Source organism: Phacochoerus africanus, chromosome 3, assembly GCF_016906955.1.
Source record: "Phacochoerus africanus isolate WHEZ1 chromosome 3, ROS_Pafr_v1, whole genome shotgun sequence".
Lineage (NCBI taxonomy): Eukaryota > Metazoa > Chordata > Mammalia > Artiodactyla > Suidae > Phacochoerus > Phacochoerus africanus.
The window spans coordinates 140240281-140262116 of NC_062546.1; the positions used below are offsets into that span (position 1 = coordinate 140240281).

The window sequence follows — 21836 nt, forward strand, 5'->3', positions numbered from 1 at the left end:
CCCATTAGGACAACAAATAGGCGTTTCTTTTACAGAGTATAGGGGGGTGTCAAAAAAAAAAATGTATCGCAGCATAAATAAACTGCGTTGGAAATTTAATTAATTGCTGCTTTTCAACACTCCCAAAATTACCTCATCCTTAAAATTGCTATGGTATAACCATAGGTCTTCCTAATTATAGGTGTCATATTTAACACTGAATGTTCTCTGTGTTCCCCTGGTACAGGTGACGAAGTTTACACTATTCTTAAGCTGAGATGGTGCAGTGACCCAATGGTCGTAATGGCCATTTAGCCAAAATTATCTTGTGTAGTTTTCATGATGAAGACTACTGAATACATAATAATAAGCACATTAAAACAAACAAAAAAAAAACTCAGAAAGCTTGTGATACTTTGTCTCCTGCATTTATACACAAAAATCTCCCTAAAATTTTTTAAAGGTAATTCAGAGGAAACCCAGAATTTCATTAGGTGACACGTTATATGTCAAATCAAACATTGATGTAAACTGGACATGAGTATGCATCATGGGACCATTGAGGTACAGCAGCTCTGGTGCTCTGGTTTGCCAGCAGAAGTTGATGCTGAACTAGGAAGTTGTGCTTTCTTTTATGTAGGGGCGTTCAAAAACTGTGTATCAATTTTAATGTGTGTCAAGAAACACAACTTCAGGAACAAATTGAGGCCTGTGATGTTTTCAGGAGGAAAGAACGGGGAGCAGGAATGCTCTGTACTTATTCACATCTTCAAGTGCTGCTCCCCACAGGGAAGAACTTTTTTAAAGACTCACTTTTAAGGGAAAAGAAAAATGATTAAAAGAATACGACTTCTATTTTGTCATATACATTTATATTTCAGACTTTCAAACTGTGGAGACCAGGAAAGGTCTTGGGACTTAATGAGAAAACATGATGATATCAAGACCAATAGCACAGATCTGAGTCAAACACAGATTACTTAGTTTCCCACAAAAAACAAGTGTTGTTCCTACAGATGTGATAAATTCATTTGAGTAATAAAAAAAAATTAAATTAAAAAAAAAAAGTGCTCTGTAGTCATATACCAGATACCCAAAGGGCCGACTACTTTCCAAATAGCTCCCAGGATGACTTGTAAGAACAGATGACTCAGTGCAGACCCATCACTACTACCAGTAATTCAGTTTAAAGAAGAATGTTTACTCCCAGTGGCCTTTGGCATCATTTTGATGTATGAAGCACAGAGCATGAATTATATTTTTAAATTATATAATAGCATTGGATTAGAATTTTAAGTTAATGTTTCCATAAACAACTGAGTAAAGTGGTACTTAAAACTTGGAAATATATGTATTTAAAAAGTAGACACATGGTACGCAATTCTTCCTGAAAACCCATTCATAATTTAAACTGAAAGGCGGCAGGGAGGAAGCCCTTAAAATATAAACACAGTTTATTTTAATACATAAATACATTCAGTCAGGGATTTTAAAACTTTAGAAAGAAATAAGAAGCTAAATTTTGTGAGGTGTTAACAACTACCTCATTGTAAGTCAGAGTTTTGCAACTTCAACACTTTGAATATTTTGTGCCAGATTATTCTGTGTCATAGAGGTCTGTTCCCCTGGCCTCAGCTCACCAGATGCCAATAGCAAGCATCCCCACTCTCAGTCATAACTATCAAAAAAGTCTCCAGACTTTTTTTGCTTTAGGTAAACTGAATATACAAAGTTGTTTTTGTTTTTATTTTTTTCATCTTATGGCCAGGCCAGGGACTGAATCCAAGCCATAGCTGCAACCTATGTTGCAGTTGCAGCAACAGTGGATCCTTTAACCCATTGCACGGAGCTGGAGGATTGAAGCCGAACCTCTGAAGTGACCAGAGCCAATGCAGTTGGATTCTTAACCCACTGAGCTATGGCCTCCACAAAATTGTCATTTTATTTTTATTTTATTTTTTCTTTTTGTCTTTTTTAGGGCTTCCGCGGCATATGAAGGTTCCCAGGCTAGGGGTCCGATCGGAGCTGTAGCTGCTGGTCTACAGCACAGCTCACGGCAACACCAGATCCTTAACCCACTGAGCAAGGCCAGGGATTGAACCTGCAACCTCATGGTTCCTAGTTGGATTCGTTAACCACTGAGCCACAATGGGAACTCCCCAAAATTGTCATTTTAAAGCAGGTAATATTGGAGATTATATACCTTACAAAAAAAAAATTAAATAAGGTTTAGTTATTCATAAATCTTGAAGAGGATCAGAATATGCAACCCCAAAATATGCTACTTTGGCATAAGAATTATTTTGATCTGAATATAATTAAGAAACAATAGACACAGGAAGAGTTCTCTTCCCTCCCCCAATCTGCCTAAAAGCTGGGCATACATTTCCCTTTTGTAAATGATATTTCCATTTATAAAGGAAATTTCCATTTGTAAAAGTGCTCCCTTCTCCCATACCAGAAAGAGGAGAATGACTCTTATCATGGAGATGATACTTAGATGAGTCTGCACAAACAACTCTTATTTACTAGTTTCCCCTATTGCCTAGTTACCTGCCCACAACTTACCCCTCCAGAAGCCCAAACCACCTTTTCCTTGTCTAGTCAGTTCTCCACAATTTATCAACTTTTGTTAAAATGGTATATAAGCCCCTACTTCTAACCACCCCTTTGAGTTATTACGGCATATTCCCACACAGATGTGAATTTCACATGCAAATAAACTTTGTTTTTTCCTTGTGCTAGTCTGTGTATACACAGGCCTCCAGTTACTCAATTTGAGAGGTCAGAGTAAAAATTTTTTCCTCCTGTATGACCCTTTGAACATGTAAAAGAAGATGTGTAGTGTCGTGGCTGAGACCTTGAAGAAAGAAAATGTGAGATTCAAATCTTGCCACCAATTTTTTTTTTTTAACCTCTGACTGTGGACTGACTTTGACTCTTTGAGTTTCAATGTCCTCATTCACAAAATCAGCCTCACAACTTTGACATGGGTTGTTACAACATACCTTGTATGTAAATAGCTTAACATAAAGTGTGGCTGACACGTAGTAAATGTTCAACAAAATGAAAACCCTCATTAATGTCATCTTCATCATCATCATTCTTATCTTCTAAGATTTGTAACAAAACATATAGGAAAAAGATATGTAATAATGGCAATCATGAACTGTACAGAATATAAGCTCCCTGAGGACAGGCATCTTTCGTTGTTCTTTTGGTTCATTGCTGTGTCCCAGTGCCTGAATAACACCTGATACAGAGTACACTTGGTAAATATTTGTTAAATGAATATAACACCTTTTAAATGGATAAAAGCATGCTTTTTAAGCATCAGAATGAGTCAGCCACATCAAGAGTGGATTAGATGGGAGGAAACTGGAGGTGGAAAGACCCATTTGGAAACCACTGCAATAGTCAAGTTAGAGAAATGCGTGCGTGAAAAAAGTCATGATATTGAGGATAATGATGAGGGGGTAGATTTAAGATTATTTAAGGAACAAAAAAATAGAACTTGATGACAGATGAGATTCCTTTAAAAGTCGAATTGCCCAAATGCATTAAAAAAGTAGATGTACACATGTGCAGTCTATAAAATGTTTTAGAAATAAATCCATTGAAGAAATGAAAGGCTCTCTTGATTGACAGATGGTCTTTTTCCCATGGCTAACCTATAATCTATTGCAAAGTCACTTTCATTGCTTGGTGGGAAAAGGCCAGATGTTCTTGGGTGTGAAGAAGATCTATCACCATATTTCCCATCTCCAACTCTCTGATACTTCCTATTTTAGTAACTATGTTGGAAGGTAAAGTTGCGAAAGAGCTGAATTTTTATTTCAACAATTGCTTCCAAAGACAAGGATTCAATGTTTTTTTGAGTCAGGGTGATAGTGGGGCTTAATGGAAAAGGCAGGGGTTTAAGTCAGAAATAGCTAGATTTAAATACTCATTCTGTACTTACTAGTTAGCAACTTAAACTGCTTCTATTTTCTTAAAATAGGGACAATCATGCCCTGGATGACTGGGTTGCAATGAGGATGAAATGAGCTGGAATGTGTAACACACCTGACCCATTGCACACACTGTAGTATAGTAGTGGCTCCAGAATTTCCACTTGGGAGAGATCAAGGGTGGTGTTCTCAGGGGAATGTGGATATTATAGATTGAATTTCATCCCCTCCAAACCGCAAAGCCCCAAACCCCAGTACTTGTGAATGTGACTTTATTTGCAAATAGGGTCTTGGCAAGTCAGGATTAGGTCAAGATGGATTAAACTGGGCCTATTCCAAAGATTGGTGTCCCTATAAGAAGAGGAAGTTTGGCACAATCTCAGATACACAGAGGGAGAGTGCCATGTGATGAGGGAGACAGAAATTGGAGTGATATGTGACAAGTCAAGGAATGTCAAAGATTGCCAGGAGCAACCAGAAGCTAGACAAGAGGCATGGAACAGATTCTCCCTCAGAGCCTCCAGCTGGAACCAGCTCTGCTAACACCTTGATTTTGGATGTCTAGCATCTAGGCTGTGAGAGAGTCAGTTTCTGTTGTTTTATGCCACTCAGTTTGTGGTACTTACAGCAGTCATAGTGAACTAAGACAGTGAAATTATGGGATTTATTTTTTAACCAACTTAAGCAATGAGCATCAATGAAAATAGCCACTGCTTTGGGGCCGCCACTCGACCAAAGCCCTGGACTTTACACTTCAGCTTACTGTGGTTTTTTTGTTTATTTGTTTGTTTGCTTGCTTTTTAGGGCTGCACCCTCAGCATATAGAAGTAGTGGAGCTACAGCTACCAGCCTATTCCACAGCAACACAGGATCCGAGCCGCATCTTCAACCTACACCACAGCTCACGGCATGCAGATCCTTAACCCACTGAGCGAGGCCAGGGATTGAACCCACATCCTCATGGAATACTAGTTGAATTCATTTCCCCTGGGCTACAATGGGAACTCCCCAGCTTGCTTTTTTAATACTATTTTAAGTGGGGAAAAAAAAAAAACCCTGTAGAGTAAATATCCAAATGAATTATCAGCAGAGATGTCAAATGTCCATCTGAAAAATGCATTTGAGCATATATGGACCTGCCCAACTTTGAAGACCACGTACACTTAGCGTACCAACAGAGATGTCATGTGCTTTTCACTGACATAGCTGATGCTATTACCCCAAGTCCAGAGCTGGTATGATTCAGTCTTATTAGGTTAACACAATTTAGTGTCAAGGTGTCATTGGGGCCTGTTTCCCAACCATAAATGGAAAGAGAGGCTTAAATCTATTTTAATTTGAATTATTGCAAGACACTGCTTTTTAACTTCATGTGATTTAAGGAATTAAACTTGTATGAATTATAATGTCCGGACATGTGTTTTCATTTATTTTCCAACCCATCACTGAAATTGACTTTCTATTGCATTTTCTAGTACAGACATATTGCTCTAGTAATAGTTAATGCCTCTTCACTTATCTCAGAGGTTTGTGACCATAATTTGGCCCCAGTAGAAAGAAGTCTCCCTAGAAGCCCTGCTCTCTGTATTCATAGGGAAAGACCTCCATGTTTAGCAAGGCTTGCCCTTTGCTAAAACATCCAAAAGCATTATAGCAAATCTATACAGCATATATATTTCTTTTATGGCGTAATCTGTCTAAAACCTGGTAGTCTTGTCCCAAGCAGACTGTCATAAAAATGTAATTAAAAGCAATTTGATTCTTTATGGCTGTCTCCACTGAAGAATCCCAAGTAGGAATCCTGTTCATTACACAAAGCAGCACTTTCTGAAAATATTTTCTTCAACCTTTCTCACCTTCAGATTTTTCCAAACTCCAAGGATGTCTCAAAGCATTTCTTTTCCTCTCTACTAAAAAATTCTCCCCCCAAAACTACCCACAAACCCTGAACCATCTTCCTTCTCTGCCTCTCTGGCCTCTGAGCCAGGCTCCGATTAATATCAGGAAAATTATCTTGGGTTACCTGTATTTTGAAAAACAAAGGAAGCTCAGGGACGGCCCTGGTTTGTAATAGGTATGTAATAGAACACTTAATAATTGAACTTATTAATATTCTTTCATGCAGTGAATACATTTTTTTGTCTTTTTTTTTTTGCCTTTTCTCGGGCCTCTCCTGCAGCACATGGAGGTTCCCAGGCTAGGGGTCTAATCGGAGCTGTAGCCACCGGCCTACACCAGAGCCACAGCAACACAGGATCCGAGCTGAATCTGAAACCCACACCACAGCTCACAACAACACCGGATCCTCAACCCACTGAGCAAGGCCAGGGATCGAACCTTCAACCTCATGGTTCCTAGTCGGATTCATTAACCGCTGCGCCACAATGGGAACTCCAGTGGATACATTTTTAGGGTCTGTAATTTGCCAATTGCTATAGAAAGATAAAAGACAAAATGCTCTCAGACTTTAAGAACTGTATAACCCATACAATCCTACTTTATCCAGTGCCCAATCTTCCAGTGTCCCAGCTGCCCCCTAAAGTTACCAAAACATGTGAACAACACTTAAAATAAGGGGAAGAGCCAAAACTAGAGGTCACAGAGATATAATATGATGGGTCAATCTGCTGATAAAAATAAATCATTTCTTTTACTACTGACTGGCAAAGTCTGAAAAAATAAAAACAAAAACCCCATGTCCTTTTGCCCCTAAAGTCAAGAATTCAAAGAGAAATGGCAGGAACATTAAAATGAAAACCAGATGAAAAGAGAGGAGACAGCAGAAGGAGAGGTGGACATCACAGGCTGCTAAGGAAGTAGACGCCTTTGATACCAGGCAATTAAGAGAGAAGAGCAGAAATGGCCTTGAAGAGAGAAAAGAATCATAACGGAAGGAAGCGCAGTGTCAAGGGCCAGACCTACATCAAAGGAGACACAGCCCAGGTGCAAGCACATATGTCTACACAGTGTGAGCAGCGGGATGGTGTCACACCAACCAGCGCTGGCCCCGCATGGCACACCCTCCTGCCAGAAAGCTCGCCCAGTGCTGCCAGATCTTTGGGTTGTTTTAGGAGAAGCCAACAAATCTAATTTTAGGTGAAATTTTTCAGTTTTTAAATATTGGACCGATTTTATGAAATAGTGCACAGAATCTGATACCATATACATAATGTTTTAAAACAAGAAGATGCTAAACACAGTCTTTGAATAAATACATAGCAAAACACAGGTCTGAATGATAAACTTCAAATTCAGGGTTGCCATTACCCCTTGAAAGGGTAGGCAGGGGAAAGGCACACAAGGGCTTCTATGGCATCTGTAATGTTTGATTACTTTAATAAAAACCTGTAATAAGTATAGCAAAATAAGATTTGTTACACTAAATGGTAGGTCCATGAGTTCTTATTACATTAGTGACCCTACCATTCCATACATTTGAAATATTTCACAATTATAAAACAATAATACTGCACAGGCCAAACATTTTTAGTCTACGTCAGACCAGTGGAGCAGAATTTTGTAGCCTCTGCATAGAATGATTCAAAAGGCTTAGACCCCACATTTAGGTTAAGACCAGGGTAACAGCAATTTGGTCACATCCCTTTAGTAAAACATAGATGGTCCAGATGGTTTTCAATCTGATTGGGCATCAGAGTTGCCTGTTGAGCTTTTTCAACCCTCCCATGCCTGGGTGTCACCTAGATTCTATTAACTCATAAAGTTCATCAAGAAATGGAACTGCAGAGGAACTCTCATATGCAGCCAGAGTTGGAAATAACTGTGATAGTTCTGAGAGAGAGCATCAAGCTGACACAGGAAAACCACAACAATTAGAAAAGCACCCAAGTCAGAGAGCTTCTAGTGAGGTGACGACTTTAAAAGGCTCAGTGATCACTGGTGGCTTTCATGAAATAGACATAACAAATGGCAATGAAAGCAAAACACTCACTAAAAAGGACTCTTTCTGTAACAAGAAAATTACTATTGAAATAGTAACCCTTTTCATTGAAATGGTTAGAATGTAATAATAGTGCATTATTTTAAAGAAACAAACGGCGTACCTGTACTATGCCAACTCCCTGCATGGGGCTATGCAATGATGGAAAGATGGATGAAATCCATCTTACTCTCAGGGGAACTTACTGTCTAATGGGGCAGACAGACATGGCAAAAATAATTTTTCCCTTGGGAACAGGGAGACTAGTCATGTGAGAGTCTAGTTTTGACTCAAAGACACCAAAAATAGAGCATTCAAGGTATTGGGCCATAGAGTCCAGTTTTAACCATTCTCTGATAACCTGGGTTTGGTGGAGAGACCCCTGAAACTGAGAGAAAAGAACAGCATGGAGAGGAAGGGTCATTTAAAATGATTTAGACTTCATATGGTTGTTAATATAGAGAGGATTCAAAACTGATGTCTTAAAAGACTGCTCTTACTATAAATTAACCAAGTTTAGCCACAAAAGCTTTTTAACTTTGATATAGAGGAGCTATCAGTATGACTTTCTCAGAATCCCACATGTGAATGAATCACTGAGTGAATGAATGAAAATTTAAGCCTCATAACAAAGATAACATTGGATCATATTATATTGCTTTAGGGTAATTTTCAGTAACATCTATAATTCAAAGCATTTCTTTCTATAACAATAACAATAGCTATAGTTTATGGATACATTGTGTTGATTGATCTTCCCCTATAACCTGCTGGCATAGATCACATTATGTGCATTTTTAGAGATGGAGAAACTGAAGGTCACAATGGTTAAATATGGAAAGGAACCCTAATCTCAGTTTATGTACAGCAGAGCCTGGATTCAAACCTGCTCTAACTCCAAAGACTAAAACTTAAACTCTGAACTACAAACCTCTATCTCTTGACAAGTCACGTTTGCTATTACTGCATTAAACCTTTAAACAAAATTTTATTAATTAAATTAAATTTCAATTTAATTTTAATTAAAAATGCCTACTGATGTGCTATGCAGTTTTTAGGCCATTTAAAGCCAGAAGCTAAGGCTGCAGCTAGCCAGGAGTCAATAACCAAGCGTAGAGTGTTCCTTCTTCAAGCAACAGTTGTGGGCAAATTTGAGTTTGGAGAAAAATATCCCACATGTGCCTCTATTCCTCCATCCAAATATTATAAATATTAGTTCAAAAACTATCCTTATGTACCCTCAACAATACCCTGCAAACAATGGCCATTATTAACCTGTGTTTTAAAAATGCTAAAATAACTGTTAGTTTGAATAATCAGCATAAGTAATTTATTAGTTTAGTCTCCAAATCAAGTAAAAGCTATGCAACAGTATTTCGTGGTTCAAAGAAATAGTTATTTCAGTCAAGTAGTGAGTAATCTTCAAATCCATCGTTCCTCAAACACAAAGGATAGTGGTATATATACATAAGCAATTAGAGAAGGCCAGATGGTATTATAGAACTTTGACATATATTTCAATAGATAATCCAATAATTTCTTCATTTTCATCAGTTTAAAATCCTTAAAAAAATCCACTAAAAATAACAGAAATTTTTTTAAAAAATCACAATGTTTGGGTGTTATTTTCAAGTCATTTAAGAAATACATTATTTGAATATTGAGAATTATAGAAGGATTACCATTTTGTGTTTCAATAACTGGGCTGTCAAAGCAGGCTGGTCCTTGCATCAACCAGCTGTATGCATAAAGGGTGTTATGTTTCCTCTCTTATGAAAAGATTCATGTTGCCATTTGCATTTCCCATAGATATTGAATGGATTTAACTCAGCAAGAAAGATACTCACTAAACTAAAAGAAAGAGCCTATGGCGGTAATATCATGTCAACAAAATATTTATTTTATTGGCACAGACATTTTTTAAAAGCTAGCAAGAATGTTGATAGTGGGGTAGAAAAGCACTAGCACAATAAAAGCCCAAAGGGCTCATATATCTAGTGACAGAGATTTGTTCTTTCAAATAAGCGATTAATCATAGGAAAGTGGTTGATGGCAGATATAGATTATGAAAAAGCTTCATTTAAAAAATTGTTTTTCTTTTGAATATATAAGTATATGTACAAGTTATAAAAATTTAAAGAAGGAAGGGTATACAACCACTGTAGAGAACAGTATAGAGTTTCCTTAAAAAATAAAAATAGAATGATATCATTCAGCAATCCTACTCCTTGGCATATATCCAGAGAAAACCATAATTTGAAAAGATACATGAACCCCAATGTTCATAGCAGCACTATTTACAATAGTCAAGTCATGGAAACAACCTAAATGTACATTGGACAATGGCTGGATTAAGAAGATATGGTACATATATATGATGGAATATTACTCAGTCATAAGAAAGAATGAAATCATGCCATTTAGCAACATGGATTTACCTAGAGATCATCACACTAAAGGAAGTAAGCCAGACAGAGAAAGACAAGCATCAGATGATGTCACTTATATGTGGATCTAAAAATGACACAAATGAACTTATTTACAAAACCAAAACAGACTCACAAACACAGAAAACAAACTTACAGTTACCAAAGGGGAACACAGAGAAGGAGGGATAAATAAGGAGTTTGGGATTAACATATGCACACTGCTATATTTAAAATAGATAATCAACATGGACCTACTGCATAGCCAAGGGACCTCTATTCAATATTCTGTAATAATCTACATGGGAAAATAATCTGAAAAAGAATAGACATATGTATAACTGAATCAATTGGCTGTACACCTGAAACTAACACAGCATTGTAAATCAACTGTAGTCCAATATAAAATAAAAATTAAATTAAAAAATAAATAAAGTAGGAAGGGTATAAAGTGAACACTACATCTCCTTTCTGCTTTTATCTTCTACCCATGTGGTTCTCTCTCCTAGAAGCAGCAACTATTACCTTATTCTTGCATCCTTCAAGAGATACCCCATACATATGCAACTATGTTTATACATTGTTTTCTATGCTAACCATAATATACATCCATAGGCCCATTTTTTCCTTTAACAAATATTCTGGAAAAAAGTGTTTTGGAGTCCTATTTTTTTAAACCTAGCTCTATGCTGTCCACATTTCTTTTTCTATTGAGGTATAATTTGTATTCACTAAGAGTCAGAGATTCCATTTGATACATTTTGAGATCTGAATACAAGGGTGTAACCATCTCTCAAAGCAAGATATGAAACCATCTCTCAAAGCAAGACATAGAACATTTCATAATTATTCTTAAGAGCTAATTAATATTCCATTGCATGAATATGCTGTGACTGATTTAACCAGTTCTCTGTTAATGCACTCTTTTGCTGTTACAAATAAGCTTCCAGTGAATAATATGTACATGTGTGATATTTCATTGTCTAAGTACTCTTGTGGGAAAATTCCTAGAATTAGGATTGACAGATCAAAGAGTATGTGCATTTTTAGAAGGATATTGACAAGTTACTATATGGGTTGTACTAATTTACACTCTGGCTAACAGTTTATGAAGGTTCCTTTTGCACTATACTGTGGTTGTTAAACTTCTTGATCTTTGCCTATCTGGTATATGAAAAAAGTCTGACTGTAATTTTAATATTGTTTCTCTCATTCAGAGGATACTGAGCATCTTTTCCTGTGTTTAAGAATCCTGAAACAGCTTCATTCCAAAAGAAAACGTGAGCCAAAGCTAAGGTGCTGTGATGATTGTGTCATGTATTTGGAGTGAGGAACAGAAACGCAGAAGACTTGACATTTATTCTGACCTTTCAAGAGAAGCTGGACAAAGTCATGTGTTTTTGAGGACAATAGAAATTTGAGGAAACTTGATATTTCCAGTATGACCTGAAAAGAAGACGCCAAAATCTTGAATGGAAAAGTCCAAGAAACCAAAGCTCTAAGAAAGTATGCCTGTTTGAATCACAAATGAAGACAAATGTTAATTTGTTTCTTCAAATAAATGGTATTGTCTAAGCTGAATTAATCTACAAGGTCAAACAGTCAGGCAAGCTTATTATGCAGAAATTCTAAAACATCTGTTGGATAGTGTACTACACAAATTACTGCCTGATCATCCATTTTATTTACTACACTTTGCTCTGGACAACTTTGGCTAGTCTTTGGCTAGTCTTAGAGCCATTCTAAAAGGAAAACAGCAACCCCAAAAGAAAAGAAAACTCGCCATTGAGGATATTCAAAAGACAATGACTTTAGTTCTAATGACAATTCCAACAGAAAAGATTCAAAACACTTGGCACAATGCATAGCTCCTAATATGACTTCTCTGGAGGAAACAACACTTTCTTAGAATTAGAAGTTCTTTTTTTTAAAAAAAAATTATTATGGTTGATTTACAATGTTGTGCCAATTTCAGCTATACAGTAGGATGACTTTACATATATGTGTGTGTATATGTACATATACATACGTATGTATATATACCTACATATACTTTCTTTTTTGGTATATATTATTTCCATCATGGTATATCCCAGGAGATTGGATATAGTTTCCTGTGCTATACAGCAGGACCTCATTGCTTATCCATTCTAAATGTAATAGTTTGCATCTATTAACCCCAAACTCCCAGTCCATCCCCCTCCATCCTCCATCTCCCTTGACAACCACAAGTCTGTTCTCCATGTCTGTGAGTCTGTTTCTATTTTGTAGATAAGTTCTTTGTGGTGTATTTTGGATTCCACATATAGGTGATATCATATGGTATTTGTATTTCTCTTTCTAACTTGGTATGATAACATCTAGTTGCATCAGAAATTCTTATTTTAAATTGGCTCATTGCTAGAAAATTATATTGTTTATGCTATGTTAATCTACCAATCAGGGATACTTAAAATCCTTCACCACCCTTTCCCTCTCCAGTAAAGTACTTCATAGAACAATAGAACATAGAAAAAAAAAATTATTGTTTAATTTACTAGACTCTCACTTATTAGCTACAAAGTATTGTTAAAGTTATTTCTCTTTTCTGGGCCTCAGTTTTCTTTTCTGTTAAATTCAGATAAATTGTAATGCTTGGTTAACAAATAAAGTCTTTGGCATATAGGAAGTTCTCAAAAAAAAAATTCTAGTGGTCAAGAACAAAGTGCTACTCTAAATCATAGGGCACTCTATCTAAACTCCTGGAATAGACCATGATGGAAAAGAATATAAAAAAAGAATATATAGGAGTTCCTGTCATGGTTCAATGAACCCAAATAATATCCATGAGGATGCAGGTTCAATCCCTGGCTTCTATCAGTGGGTTGAGGATCCAGTGTTGCCATGAGCTATGGTGTAAGTCACAGATGTGGCTCAGATTCTATGTTGCTGTGGCTGTGGGGTAGGCTGGCAGACGCAGCTCAGATTCGACCCCAAACTGGGAACTTCCATATGCTGCTGGTGTGGCCCTAAAAAGACAAAGAAAAGTAGGAGGGAGTTCCTCTTGTGGTGCAGCGGAAACTAATCTGACTAGGAACCATGAGGTTTCAGGTTTGATCCCTGGCCTTGCTCAGCGGGTTAAGGATCTAGTGTTGCTGTGAGCTGTGGTGTAGGTTGCAGACTCAGTTCGGATCTGGCGTTGCTGTGGCTTTATCGTAGCCCAGCAGCAACAGCTCTGATTAGACCCCTAGCCTGGGAACCTCCATATGCCTCAGGTGCAGCTCTAAAAAGACAAAAAAAAAAAAAAAAGACCAAAAAAAGTATGTGTGTGTGTATGAGTCTCTTTACTGTACAGCAAAAATTGGCACAACATTGTAAATAGACTATACTTTAATTTTTTAAATTTAATTTAAAAATTCACTTACAACTTCAACACCCAAGGGTAACATTTGTTAAGCTTTTGGTTTATATCCTTCTCCTCCTTTTGCAGTGTTTTCAAATTAAAAAAATATGATCATTATAAAGAAAAAATTCTAATTCTCTTCCTCACATTTGTATCTGGTTAAGACTTTACAAATAGACTCAGGAGTAGCAGTTAAAAATGAAATTCTTGGTATTTTAAAGGGCTGAGGATGAAAGATTTGGGTTTCCAATTAGGAAGAATTTTTTTTTTTTTTAACCAACACCTGTAATTAAAAACAAAACAAAACCAAGCAACTTTGAATGGAACACTTGGGGGCGGGGAATATACCAAGGTTTATTGTCAGAGTTCATTTGCAAAGAATAGAATCCATTCTAGCCAGATCACAGGATATTAAAAGACTCTCAGATTTGGAGGGAAGGATAAAGGGTTTGAGTCTGCTTAACCTTTCAGTGACGATTCCCATAACTGCATTTCATTATTGGGATAATATCCTGAGTTGAATAGTATTTCCCCCAAATTCATGTTTACCTGAAACCTGTAAATGTGACCTTATTTGGAAATAAGATCTTGCAAATGTAATCAAGTTAAGATATGGTTATGTTGGATTAGAGTGGCCTTAATCCAATGACTAGTGTCATTAAAAGAAGACAAAACTGAAGAGACACTGACACATGAGGAAAGGATGTGTGAAGCTGGAGGCAGAGACTGGAATGATGCATGTACAAGACAAGGAGTGCCAAGAATTGCCAGTATCCACCAGAAAATAGTAGAGGCAAGGAAGGATTTCCCATAGAGCCTTCAGTGAGAACATGGCCCTACTGATAACTTGATTTTGGACTTCTAGTCTGCATAATTGTGAAAAAAATACATTTATGTTGTCTTAAGCTGACCCAGTTTGTGGAACTTTGTTAGGGAAGCCCTATCAAACTAATACAGGCACCAAGGGAGCTGCTGAATCTTCCATAATGAGGTATCCTCCAGTTCTAGAACACTTCTAACTCAGTAGTTAATAAGACTTCCAGATCAGGAAACTACTATAAAGGAAATCAATAGGATTAGGCAACCAGCCATGGTCAAGAAGTGTTATTACACCTAGTTCCAGAATTGTGGCAAACCTGCTACAAACAGTCCACATCTTATCTTAAGGCATTAGGAGTGCTCTTTGAACAGTAGGACCTTAGCTAATAGTCTCACAGAAAAATCAAACACCTCTATCATTTTTTCCAGAAGTGGAGGAGGAAAAATTCAACAGAAGCACAGCCTCACAGTGGGAAGAACATCTGATTGGTCACATCAGAACACATACATGTCCTAAATCACATCCAGAACTCTAGCTGCAAGGGAGTCTAGGAAGTATAGTTGTAAGTTTTCCAGCCTCTACACTACAGAAAGATAGGAAAATTATGGAGCACCAATTTACCATATTTATAATAGATAGTTTATGAAAGTATTCCTGGAATTCAGAAATTTTCAGCATTAGATGTATTAAGTCACTTAACTTAGTTACCTAATCTGTATGAAACTAACATTGAGGTTGATCTCCAAGGTATATTCTGGATTTTAAAATTCTGAACTTTAAAATGATGTATAAATCTGTATATACAAACGTACTTTAACATGTTTATTTATTCATGCAGAAGGGGCCAGAGACTGAACCCATGCCACAGCAGTGACCCAAGCCATAGCAGTGATGATGCCGGATCCTTAACCTGCTGAGCCACCAGGAAACTCTTAGTCTTTCTTGAAAAAAGATACTAGATTGAAATTAGATAGCACTTCCATGCTAATACTATATAAACTTACAATTGTCTCCAAATAGATGCAAGGAGTAGATTTACTTTTAGTAGGGGAAAAATGTGTGTAGGGATGTGTGTATAGGGGGTTGTGTGTGTGTGCGTGTACACTTGTGTATGAATATATTGTGCATGTAAACTCAAGCAAACTAAGTTTTCTCATGAATAAAATTTCTTATGAGTATGTAAAACCACATTGGCAGAAATTCAATACAAATGGTAAAGATAGGCAATGAAGTGGACTCTGCTTCAAGATTTTGTCTGGTTTCGAATTTTTTTTTTTGTCTTTTTTGCCATTTCTTGGGCCGCTCCCACAGCATATGGAGGTTCCCAAGCTAGGGGTCGAATCGGAGCTGTAGCTGCCAGCCTATGCCAGAGCCACAGCAACTCGGGATCCGAGCCGCATCTGCGACCTACACCACAGCTCACGACAACACTGGATCGTTAACCCACTGAGCAAGGGCAGGGATCGAACCGCAACCTCATGATTCCTAGTCGGATTCGTTAACCATTGTGCCATGACAGGAACTCCTGGTTTTGAATTCTTATAGTTGCATCCCACCAGACCCATTAAACTTTGCATGATTAAGTTTTACAGCTCTAAAAAAGAAAAGCAAGTCGTGGATGTGCTTTACCATGTTAAATAACTATTATAAAGGTAGAATTTTTATTAACTTCATAAGTAATTACATATGAATTGGCTGATTACTTAGAATTTTATCACTAAAGAGCTTTATGTATTATTCATATCCTTAACATGTAGTATATCATCTGTTTACAACTAAGGGCTAGCGTTCAGTATGAGAGATTTGCAAAAATGGCCGCAGGTTATTCCAATCCCTGTATCCAAACCCTTTCATGATGTGAATTTTCAGCTCCTTTTAATTAACAGGTGGAGTCTTTTTCCTACCTCTGGAATCAGGCTTGTCTTGTGACTTGCTTTGGCCAATGGAATGCTGTAGAAGCAACGTGTGCCCATTTCACCAGGGCCTCCAGAATCCTCGCACACTTCTACTACCTCTGTTGGACACTTAGTGAGTTTGTGAACAAGCCTAGGCTGGCCTGCTAGCAGATGAGGAACAACATGGAGGACTCTCAAGATACCCCAGCCAATAGCCAGCCACCCCCAGTCAATCTGGCAGCTGATGAGAGTCATAAGAGTTTGTCCCGCTGAGGCCAGAAGAGCCATCTTGCTAAGCCCAACTCACAATTCTGACCAACAGAATCATTAACTGACTGTTGTTTTAAAGACTAAACTTTGGGGTGGTGCGTTATGCAGCAAAGCTAAATACTGAGTTAACTTTGTTTAAATTTTCTGATTATCTCAAATATTTGGCTTACTTCCTTACTTACTAGGAAAGTTTCCAAGATGGTGGAGTAGAAAGACCATGGGCTCACCTCTTCTCACAGGAACACCAGAATTATAACCAATTACAGAAAAAATGTTAACGATAAAGGCTAAACCTACCATAAAATTCTTCTAGAACTAAAGATATGAAGATGGCCAACAGGCACATGAAAAGATATTTAACACCCCTAATCATCAGACAAATGCAAATTCAAACCACAATAAGATATTGCCCCATACCTTCAGAATGGCTATCAGCTAAAAGAACACAAATAAATATTGGTGAGGATGATTAGAAAATGGAACACTTTTTTGCACACTGTTGGTGGGAATGTAAATTGGTGCAGGCACTGTGGAAAACAGTATGGAGATTCCTCAAAAAACCTGATCCAGCAATTCCACTACTGGGTGTATATCCAAAGAAAAGAAAAACACTAATTCAGGAAGTTCCCACTGTGGTAAATTTGTATGCTCCTTTCCCATACTTATCATATTTATTTTAATTTGGGGATTAATTGCATTGGTTACATTAAATAATAGTAACAACAAATTAAACTGAACATGTCTAATTTTTCTACATCAAGCAAAATACCAGTTAATAGTAATATAAAACATTCATATACACAAATATTCATATTTATAAATAAAGATATACTATTACATGGAAGTGTGGGAAGATTTATTCTTATTTTCATAGGTATCTAAATATTCTAGTTTAATTTTACTAATGTTGATGTCTGTATACAGCTCCATCTAATGTTTTCTTTTTTGCAAGTCTAGTGACAGGATGGGGGAAATGAGTTGGATTAAAAAACACTTGGACTAAAAAAAAAAAAAAAAAAAAAAAAAGAGGGAGTTCCCGTCGTGGCGCAGTGGTTAACGAATCCGACTAGGAACCATGAGGTTGCGGGTTCGGTCCCTGCCCTAGCTCAGTGGGTTGACAATCCGGCGTTGCCGTGAGCTGTGGTGTAGGTTGTAGACTCGGCTCGGATCCTGCGTTGCTGTGGCTCTGGTGTAGGCCAGTGGCTACAGCTCCGATTGGACCCCTAGCCTGGGAATCTCCACATGCCACGGGAGTGGCCCAAGAAATAGTAAAAAAAAGACAAAAAAAAAAGGAAAAAAAGGAAAAGAAATAAAACAGATTCCTTTGTCCCTACCCCTTCCAGAAATTCTGATTCATTAGGTCTGGGGTATAGCTTTGCATCTTTCTTTCTTTCTTCCTTTCTTTATTTCTCTCTTCCTTCCTTCCTTCCCTACTTCATTCCTTCTTCCCTCCTTTTTTCCTTTCTTTTCCGTTTTTTGAACTTGGCATGCAGAAGTTCTCAGGGCAGGGACTGAACCTGTGCCACAGCAGTGACTTGAGCCATAGCAGTGGTAACACCAGATCCTTAACCTGCCTAGCCACTAGGGAACTCCAAGATTTGCATTTCTGACAAACTTTCAGTTGATGCTGCTGCTGCTGTCAATCTATAGACCTTACTTCAAACTGCACTGCATTTCTTAACAGTCAGGTCACCTGCCCAGGATGCTATTGAGCAAGCCGACCCACAATTCCTTGACATCTAGCCTTCCGAGGTTTATATCACTTGCTCCCACATTTCACTAAATCATCTATCCCCATGGATCTCGAAACATCACATGTCTCTCTGCCAAGAGTTAACATACAGGTTCACACATGCCTTTCTTTCATTTTAATATGTAACACGGCGGAAAGTCCCTTAATCGGCTTGGTGGAATATTCTTGGTATTTCCAAAGGCACTATTCAGGGATACCTCAGGCATCTCTTAAACAATGAAATATTTGGCTGAGTTCTTGGCAGTCAAGAACAAGTAGAATATTTCTGAGCCCTCCTTTCTGCTATATTTCGTCATGTGGTCACTGGGATATAGGAGGAATAAAGGTAGGGCACCTTCCAGGAACCTTCCTTTGGAGAAAGCTCCTAACCCCCTTTGTCTCCCTGTCATCCCTTCCTCCATTTGCTGTCTTGGAACGAGTTACCACCACCTGGGACCATAAAGTTAAGGCCAGGCACAGAGGAGTGAGTCGAAGAGGAACAGGGCAAGATATTTCACTGTGACAAAGACGTGGGCCTCTTCTGCTCACTTCGATGTGCCTGGCCTTACATTTAACTTTTCTTTTCTTTTTTCTTTTTCCTTTTCTTCTCTTTTCTTTTCTTTCCTTTCTCCCTCCCTCTCTTTCTTTCCTCCTTTCCTTCCTTCCATCCTTCCACACCTGGGGCATGTGGAAGTTCCTGGCCAGGGACTAAACACATGCCACAGCAGCAACCAGAGCCACTGCAGTGACAATGCTGGATCCTTAACCTCCTGAGCCATATGGGAACTCCAGGATGTACTCATTTCTATCTAGTTTAAGTGCCTATTAACTTGGGTTTGCAATTGAGCCTAATCTTAACTATATCATTGGAGCAATTAGAAATGGTGTCTAAATACTTGTCATTGTTATATCTTTTACTCCGAGTTGATGAGCTACAACTGTGTCTTATTTTTGTAGTTGTGGGATTATAAACAAACAGTTGCTTCCTGCTAATCCTACCAGTGTTTCATACATCTAATTGACTAAGACATGTTCTCATAAATCCACTAATTTCATACATTCTGTTTCTATTGCCACATAATATATAATATGCCAAAGCATACATAATTACCTACTTATATGTTTATAAAAACTCTAAAAACAAATACATTTAAGTACTTACCATTAACCTAAAACATTTTTCTTCTGATAGGTATTCCCCGTAATTTTCCCATCTGTTACATGTGTCTAAATTTCTCCTCTTCCCATGAAAATAGTCTGTCTCTATCCCTCCCTTCTTCACTATTCACTATGATCATACCATAAAACTAATATGAAATAGTTTACACATTTACAACAGTATCTCTATATATCTTAAATTTAATCTTCTCAGATCATTTCTAATTTCTTCACTATTCTTTCATCATTTGTGATTGTTACATTGCATATAGACCCACAATATTCAAGGGAAATATATACTCAGGGCATAAATCTTTAGATGTGTGTATGTGAGTTTGCAAAGTAAGAAATGATAGACTTTAGGTTACAATTTTACCTGATAAGAAGCTTTGAAAAGCAGATAATCTGTAGGGGTAAGTAACAAACGATAGGTTGAAATTACTCTTTCTACATTCATTTATATTCTGGTGACTACAAAGATACAGTAAACAACAAGCACCCCTGGAGATGAACCAGGGGAAACCGTAAGTTAATATCTATGTATGTTCTGTTTCTTGTTAGCATTATTATCAATTCCTGTTTTTATGTTTGATGATAAGGAAGGGCATGGGGATTTTTGTGATAATTAACTGTTTACCTATAAAGTTTTTGTTATGTCTCCCAAGAACGTAGTTTATCCATGAGACTTGAGTGACCAGAAAGCTCATTAAACTTGTTCATTAAAAAGGAAAATATGCTTGTTATCTAACTCATTAAATGCATCAATCTTAGGCTGGAGCCAAGTCACAGGGCTTGTGAGAGCCAGTTAAGGGTATTCTTCCCAACTCGGCTTTTGGTGACTTCACATTGTTAGCTTGAAATCAGCCATGGTAGGCGTACTTACACCATGGAAATGAGCAAATACTACAAATCAGAGTTCTCTTTTACCCCTGGATGGCTGGTTGTCCACATTTACCAGCACACCACTGAAGTTATTTGTTGTAAGAAATTGAATTTGCTCACGCGTAAGCTGTAAATGAATTCCTCTGACTTATGTTCATTAGTCCACCACTCTAGCTGCTGTTTTCTTACTAGACAGAGCATTTTTAGTCACCCTCTCCTATACATGCAGAAAAACTAAAGTGACTTCTAGCAGAGGTGATTTTAAAAAATGTCTCTGCATCTTTGTAATTATCCTGACTTTTATAGTTTCTGCATTTCCTTGATTTTTGTCTAATTTATCTTTAAAAACAGATGGAGGTATGTTTTCACTAGTAGTTTCACTTTGTATTGGACAGTTGTTTATATATTTTAAACATATGTCATTTTGCACATAGATTATTATTAAATATTTTTTGCTGTGGATCTTACTTTTAATCAAATGGAGTAAAATGATCTTTTGGTCCATTTGATGATTTGTCTCGTGTTCTACTTTGATATGAATAATGCCACTTTATCTTTTGCCTATAGGTTTCATTTTTAACTTTGTATTAGTTCTTTTGAATTGGGCCTTTCATTAATAGCTTATACTTGGAGGGTTTTTTTTAAAATTCAATCTGAGGATCCTTTTCATTTTATAGTAGAATTCAAGCTATTTGCATTTATTATATAAACGACCATATTTGGTTTTCCTGAACTTTTAATTTATTATATGCTTTCTTGCTATTAAAATAAAATGACTCTGTTGGGTTAGTATCCTTGCTTTTTTTCTCCCTTTGGTGATTCGAAATTTTTTTAGTGGTTATAGTAATAGGCAGAATAATGTCCTCCCTTCTTAACTCCAAGGAAAAAATATCAGCCATAATCTAGAATGCTATAAATATTACCCTATAAGAAAAAAGGGTCTTTGCAGATGGGATTAAGTTAATCTTACAATAGAGAGATTATCTTGTATTATCTGAGTTAGCCCGAAATACAATCACAAGAGTCTTTACAAGAGAAAGACAGAGAAAAAATTTAACACACACACACACACACACACACACACACACACACACACACACACACACACACGAAGAGAAGATGATGTGGTCACAGTGCAAGGAATGCTGGCAGCCACTAGAGGCTGGAAGAGGGCAAGAAAGGATTCTTCCCTAAGCCTGCCAACACCTTGATTTCAGCCTCCAGAATTGTGAGAGAATAAATTCATAGTTGTTTTAAGCCATTAAATTGGTGGTAATTTGTTACAGAAGTTTGTTATAGTTGTGGGAAACTAGTACAGTTATCTGTAAATTTGGGGGAAGCTAATTTGAACATATATTTTTCTACAAATGTCAACATATATCCACACAAGTTTGGTGATTTAGTG

General features: G+C 37.3%; 1 pseudogene; it reads left to right on the forward strand.

The window, feature by feature from the left end:
• The first annotated feature begins 529 nt into the window (after nt 1-529).
• The window catches only part of LOC125121962 (ferritin light chain-like), a 70938-nt pseudogene continuing 49631 nt past the window's right edge, over nt 530-21836 (forward strand).